This window comes from Vigna angularis, chromosome 1 (assembly GCF_016808095.1).
Source record: "Vigna angularis cultivar LongXiaoDou No.4 chromosome 1, ASM1680809v1, whole genome shotgun sequence".
Taxonomy (NCBI): Eukaryota; Viridiplantae; Streptophyta; class Magnoliopsida; order Fabales; family Fabaceae; genus Vigna; species Vigna angularis.
This window is the reverse complement of record NC_068970.1, coordinates 40,406,791-40,414,721: the sequence shown is the minus strand read 5'-3', so window position 1 is coordinate 40,414,721 and position 7,931 is coordinate 40,406,791.

Below are 7,931 nucleotides of genomic sequence, written 5' to 3'. Positions count from 1 at the left end.
TTTGATGGAGCAGAATGCCACTTTAATGCAGCAAAATCAGAGTGCCATGCAGAGTTTGGAGGCTTCGTGTGCCAACTCTGAAACGACTCAGCGACAATTGATGGAAATTCTTGCTGCTACCAGGGGCACGTCAGGAGCTTCCTCTTCCAACGTTGCTCAACCAACTGAATGGAGTTTGGAGAGTTTCCTCCAACACCATCCGGCCAAATTCAGTGGAAAGTGCCTCCCTGACGAGGCAGATCAGTGGCTAAGAGACATGGAGAGAATCTTTAACGCCAAAAGATGCCCGGATGAAAACAGGTTGGCGTTCACAGAGTACCTACTGACTGGAGAAGCTAGCCATTGGTTGGCGAGCATGAGAGCAATCTTAACGGACGCTCAAAATCCAATCACTTGGGAAGTATTCAGAAGCAAGTTTTATGAAGAGTATTTCCCTTATAGCGTCCGCTTTGCCAAGGAAGTTGAATTTCTGCAGCTCGTCCAAGGCGGAATGTCCGTTTCTGAGTATACGAACAAGTTCAAACACTTGGTTCGTTTCAATACGATGGCCACCAGTGGAGAGTGGCAGTGCAGGAAGTTTGAGAACGGATTGCAGAGCGACTTGAAGGTTTTAATCTCCAGTCTTTGTATACGGACGTTTCCTGCTATGGTTGAGAGGGCCAAGGTTTTAGAGAAGAACATGGCAGAAGCGGAAAGAAACAAGAAGCAACAACAGGCTGTAAGGGGACCAATCGTAGCAAGGAGTAATGTCAATCAGAGGGGATCCCCTTACGCTCGTCCAAATCAGTCATTAAGCGCAAGTGGGTCTCAAACACTGGTTCCTACCGGACAGTCTGGGCAGCAAGGTAACGTCACCTGTTTCCAATGTGGGGGACCACATTATCGTTCGTCATGCCCTCAGCTGGTGGGCGGGAAACATTGTACTCGTTGTGGAAGAAATGGGCATTTGGAGAACGAGTGCAACTTGGGAGGACGAGCGGTAATGAGACCACCAAACGCTGGAAGGAATCAGCCAAGAGGTGGACGGGCTCAAGCAGTGGGACGAGTGTATGCTATAACTGGAGCAGAGGCAGCAAGCTCAGGTAATCTTATAATTGGTGAATGCTTGCTATATGGAATGCCATGTCGTGTATTATATGACTCGGGGGCAACTCACTCCTTCATCTCGAAGGCGTGTGTTGAAAAACTGGGAATAGTAGAGAGAGACATGCAGTTCGACTTGGTGGTGTCAACCCCAGCGGCTGGAGAGCTTAGGACATCTACCGTATGCATTAGATGTCCTATTGCGGTTGAGGGGCATAGTTATAAGGTGAACTTAATTTGTTTGCCTTTGAAGGAGTTAGAAGTAATTTTAGGAATGGATTGGTTGGCTGCCAATCGCATTCTTATAGACTGTGGCAAGAAGGAGTTGATTTTTCCAGAAGAAGATGAAGAAGAGTTATTAGTAACGCTCGGTCAATTAAAAGAAGACGTTATGGAAGGCGCCAGCTGTTTCCTGATTATGACGCATGAAGATCAGGAATTCGTAGGATTGGTTAAAGAACGATCGTCCACTAGTGACAGTAATGGACGATCAATTGTGGATGAGTTTGCGGACGTCTTTCCAGAAGAAATTCCGGGACTGCCTCCTGTTCGTGAAGTTGAATTCACCATTGATTTGGTGACGACGGCAGCGCCTATCTCAGTTCAACCATACCGGATGGCGCCTGCAGAGTTGGTTGAACTCAAGAAGCAGATTGAAGAGCTCATGGATAAACAATTCATCAGGCCGAGCGTATCACCTTGGGGAGTGCCTGTGCTCTTAGTGAAAAAGAAGGATGGCAGCTCTCGGTTATGTATAGATTACCGTCAATTGAACAAGCTGACCATCAAAAACAAGTACCCGTTGCCTAGGATTGATGACTTGTTGGACCAACTGCATGGGGCAACGGTATTTTCGAAGATTGACTTGCGGTCTGGATATCATCAAATCAGAGTTAAGGAGGACGACATCCAGAAGACAGCATTCAGGTCTCGTTATGGACACTACGAGTATGTAGTGATGCCTTTTGGAGTGACGAACGCTCCTGCAGTGTTCATGGATTATATGAATCGCATCTTCAGGCCGTACCTGGACAAGTTCGTGGTCGTCTTCATAGATGATATTCTCATCTACTCCAAGACACAAGACGAACACGAAGAACACTTGAGGGCAGTACTATCCGTGTTGAGGGAAAAGGAATTATATGCAAAGCTGTCCAAGTGTGAATTTTGGATGAAGGAGGTGCAGTTTTTGGGGCATGTGGTGTCGGCTGGAGGTATTTCAGTAGATCCAGCTAAGGTACGAGCGGTATTGGACTGGAAGAGTCCTCGTTCGGTCACTGAGGTACGTAGCTTTGTGGGGCTCGCGGGCTACTATAGGCGTTTTATTGAGGGGTTTGCTAAAATAGTAGCTCCGCTTACTCAGTTGACTAGGAAGGATCGACCGTTCGCTTGGACTGATCTGTGTGAAGAACGTTTTCAAGAGCTGAAGCACAAGTTGACGAGCGCTCCAGTGCTAATTATTCCGGACACGTCCAAGCCCTTTGAAGTATACTGCGACGCGTCTCATCAAGGGTTGGGCTGTGTGCTTATGCAAGAGAAACGAGCGGTAGCGTACGCGTCTCGTCAGTTAAAGATTCACGAGAGGAATTACCCAACGCACGACCTGGAGCTGGCAGCGGTCGTTTTTGCACTGAAGATTTGGAGGCATTATTTGTACGGATCTACGTTCCAAGTCTTCAGTGACCACAAGAGCCTCAAATACTTATTTGATCAGAAGGAGTTGAACATGAGGCAGAGGCGTTGGTTAGAATTTTTGAAAGATTATGATTTTGAGCTGCTGTACCATCCTGGGAAAGCTAATGTAGTGGCGGACGTTCTAAGCAGGAAGACAGTTCACGTCTCGGTGATGATGGTTAAAGAGCTGAGTTTGGTTGAGAGCTTTCGAGACCTAAGGTTACAGTTTGAATTGGAACCGAACAGCATCAAATGCTGTAACCTTAGAATCTCTAGCAATGTGTTTGATCGGATTAGAATGAAGCAACGTGAGGATGAAGAGCTGGTGAAGATTTTAAGCACGCTCGGTTCGAATAAAGATAAGGAGTTCAATACGGGAACGGACGGCATGTTGCGTTACCTGGGTAGGACGTGCGTTCCTAATGATGGCGAACTGAAGCGGATCATATTGGAGGAAGCACATCATAGTCGTCTTAGCATACACCCTGGTATGACTAAGATGTACCAAGATCTTCGACGCTCGTTCTGGTGGCCTGGAATGAAAAGTGATGTCGCTCGTTTTGTAGCATCATGTTTGACCTGTCAGAGAGCTAAGGCAGAACACCAACGACCAGGTGGCTTACTTCAGCAGTTGGAGATTCCAGAATGGAAGTGGGATAGCATCTCCATGGACTTTGTAACTCATCTACCACGAACGGTCAGGAATCATGACTCGATTTGGGTGATCGTGGATAGACTAACGAAGAGCGCCCACTTCCTGGCCGTAAACTTGAAGATGTCAATGACGAATTTGGCTAAGTTATATATCAAGGAGATCGTTCGTCTGCATGGGGTGCCTTCAAGCATAATTTCTGACCGAGACACGAGATTCACATCTCGGTTTTGGCAGTCCTTACAAGGCGAATTGGGAAGCAGACTACAGATGAGTTTAGCGTATCATCCTCAAACGGACGGCCAGTCTGAACGGACCATCCAGACGCTGGAAGATTTACTGAGGACGTGCGTCCTAGATCACTTGGGCGCTTGGGATGAAGTTTTGCCGCTAGTAGAGTTCACGTACAACAATAGCTATCAATCTAGCATAGGTATGGCGCCGTTTGAAGCTCTCTATGGGAGGAAGTGCCGAACGCCACTTTGTTGGTTCCAAGATGGAGAGAACGTGCTAACTGGACCTGAGCTCATCCAGCAAACGACCGAGAAGGTTAAGTTAATCCAAGATAGATTGAAGACGTCCCTGAGCAGGCAGAAGTCATATGCGGATAGAAGAAGAAGACCCTTGGAGTTCGCTGCAGGTGACCATGTATTCCTTCGACTCAATCCGATCACTGGTGTAGGCCGAGCCGTTCGTCCAAAGAAGCTATCTCCCAAGTTCATAGGGCCGTACCAGATTTTGAAGAAGATTGGACCAGTAGCTTATGAACTTGCCTTGCCTCCACAGTTATCAAATCTACATCCAGTCTTCCACGTTTCCCAACTTCGGAAGTACATAGCAAATCCATCTCACGTACTGGAGTTGGAAGACGTTCAACTTCGTCATGATCGAACGCTGGAGTTACAACCAGTCCGCGTGGAAGACAGCCGCACCAAGCTATATAAAGGAAAGGACGTTCGTCTAGTTAAAATGGTGTGGGACGCGAAGACTGGCGATTCAACGTGGGAAGTGGAGGATGCTATGAGAGACTTGTATCCACACTTATTTATGGGTAAGTTTCTAATTTTCGAGGACTAAAATTTTTGCAGTTAGGGAGAATGTGAGACCCTAGAAAATCAGCACTGCAAATCCCTGTCACATCACCATTAATACACGCCACATCACTGCTCAGGGAAATTAAAAACCCACTTTGCACCGTATGCATGTCTGCCATGTGTAATTTTAGAACCTTAGGAAATCTGTAGTGGGAAACAAGTGTCTGTATGAGAGTGCATGTCCGTTTGACGGTGGGAAGAAAAATTTATTTCTCTGAAAACACTTCTCCTCACTCTCTGCATTCACCTTCTTCCTCACGAAACTTTGGCCTTTCTTCTTCTCCAACTTCTCTCTAGAACTCCCAACTTCTCTCTACTGTAAATCTCACGCCTCTTCTCCGATCAACTTGCAGCACCGTAGGAACGCTCGCCCAATTGCAAGCTACCAACTGGACCGAACAATTTCAAAGGCGGAAACTGGTAAGTCTCCTTCAGAAGCTCGTCCTTAGGTTTCTGGGAAACTAGGGTTGTAGTTGCATGCAAGTAGGTAGTCTAAGTGTTCTGTTTTCTGTGGTTAGATTTGTTTTGGAAGAGTCAAGAACATAAGGAAAGCGTAGTTGGACGAAGCCACTTTTGCATCTAGGACAAATTTGGTTGTCAATCCGGGTAAGGGAAGCTTATACGTTTAATTTATACTTGCATGTTGTATGATTTGATTTGGATGTATGAAAAGTATACTGTTTGAGTTGTTATGAGCGATCACTGATATTGTATATGTTTTCTGTTGGATGAAATGCATGTTGATTTGGATACGTATGAAAGGTGTATGACTATGGTATGAATGGATGTATTAAAATGATGAGATCTGTATAGTATGAGAATTAAGCATGGATATGAAGTTACGAGATATGAATCATAGGAAAAATGTTAAAGTTAAGATAGTTGAAAAATCTGGATATAAAAATTCTCCCTATGATAAAGTACGCTCGTCACCGTATGGTCTTATACCGTTCGTGTTCCCTGGAAATAACTTAGAGTAGAATTCTTTCATTTGGGAAGAATTCGATTTGAGAACGAGCGTCCTTATTTCGAATTACTATGTTTGAGCGTTCGGCTCAGCATAGAGTTGTCGTACGCCTTAAATTAAATGGTACGGAATTAAGTAACGTTCGGTCTTACACTAAGCGTTCGTCCTAAATAGCGCTCGGTCTTATACCGAACGTTCGTTCTAAATAGCGCTCGGTCTTATACCGAACGTTCGTTCTAAATAGCGCTCGGTCTTATACCAAGCGTTCGTTCTAAAGAGCGCTCGGTCTTGAACCAAGCGTTCGTCATGATTGGTTTTCGGTCATCTACCTAGCGTGCGTCTTAACGTAGTGTTCGGTCTTAAATCGAACGCTCGTCCTTATCTTTGATTCCTTAACGAACGTAAATAGCGTTCGTCCAAATAATTAGTAAATTTACATTGGCGCGTTCGGTCATTGACCGGCAGTCGACCCCTTTTTAACAAAAGATTCCCAACGTAGTTAAGTATTCTTCTTGATGTATCTTCGTCCAAGTTGAGTCAACCGGACCTCTTGGTACTTAAAATATTCTGAAAATGGTCGTATTCCTCTGGAGTCTTTCTGATCGATAATGGGTTATCCTAAGTCTGGCTTTTAACGTTCGTCCTCTTCCTTCAGAACGTTGAACGTTCGTCTTTTTAAGAAAGTGGAACATAGAATGAAAATGTTATGAATATGAACTATTAAGACGTGTGAACACTATATTACATGATTGTAAAATTATGGATTTGGAACGAGCGTTCCAAGGAGGAACGTCTCATATATGTTAAATGCTAAATTTGGTAAAGTATGATTGTGGCCATTGCTAATGCTGGCTTTGTCCATCCTGATGTTCCGTGATGCTCATCTTCATGTAGAAGAGGGTAGTCATGTGTGGGAACGGCAGGAGGTCCTTAGTCCATAAGTTAACATGGGCGACGTAAGAACGGACTAACCTCGAGTGGCAGCTGATTAGGTATATCCCGGCTACTACACCACTCGGGTGCAAGGACGCCTGTAGCTACACGGTTCATACAGTCCGGACGGTCGGTCTAATACATATATATATATATATATATATATATATATATATATATTTCTATGTTACATTGTGTTAAATTGTATGTTGTATGTGTGAGTTGGAATGTTGAACGTATATGTTGAATGTACGAATTAAATATTATAAGCTTACCCTTTCGTTTTCCTTGTGTTGTCCTGCTGTCTATGTACGTTCGTCCTGTCTTGCAATGATCATCCGTGTGGATGTGAGCAGAAGGCGAGGCCACCTTAGAGGAGGTAATCGAAGAAGAAAACTTGGTTGAAGTGGAAGTGAAAGCGGAGCAGTAGAACGTTCGTCTTTCGTTTTGATTAGAGCGCTCGTAGATGTTAGGCTATAAATGTTAGCTTATTTGGACGTTCGGTTAATTCTTTTGTAAAACCGTTCGTTCTAGTTTACTTTCCTGTTTCGGTGTTGCGCTCGTTATTTTGTATCCAATCCGTTCGGCTTTTGAACCTTGAACTCTGTTAATTGTAAAGACTGCATGTTTTACTGTTAATTGTAATTAATTCTAATCTATGGTAATTACTATATTTTGGGATGTTACATTAGTGGTATCAGAGCAGTTTTGTTCTCTTGAAGGACGCTGTAGGTTATGAGTGCACTGTGTTTTTGCTGTGTGATTAATATGTGTTTAAATGAGTTATTTTCTCAACTCATTACACGTAATTAACGTTCGTTTTTCTCTGTGTCCAGAGAACGAATGGCACCTAGACTCCCTCCTCCACCTCAACCTACTGAACCTGATGTGTCCAACAACGCTAGGTTGTTGGAAACGGTGATTGACCGACTGCAGCAACAAAACACGACTTTGATGGAGCAGAATGCCACTTTAATGCAGCAAAATCAGAGTGCCATGCAGAGTTTGGAGGCTTCGCGTGCCAACTCTGAAACGACTCAGCGACAATTGATGGAAATTCTTGCTGCTACCAGGGGCACGTCAGGAGCTTCCTCTTCCAACGCTGCTCAACCAACTGAATGGAGTTTGGAGAGTTTCCTCCAACACCATCCGGCCAAATTCAGTGGAAAGTGCCTCCCTGACGAGGCAGATCAGTGGCTAAGAGACATGGAGAGAATCTTTAACGCCAAAAGATGCCCGGATGAAAACAGGTTGGCGTTCACAGAGTACCTACTGACTGGAGAAGCTAGCCACTGGTTGGCGAGCATGAGAGCAATCTTAACGGACGCTCAAAATCCAATCACTTGGGAAGTATTCAGAAGCAAGTTTTATGAAGAGTATTTCCCTTATAGCGTCCGCTTTGCCAAGGAAGTTGAATTTCTGCAGCTCGTCCAAGGCGGAATGTCCGTTTCTGAGTATACGAACAAGTTCAAACACTTGGTTCGTTTCAATACGATGGCCACCAGTGGAGAGTGGCAGTGCAGGAAGT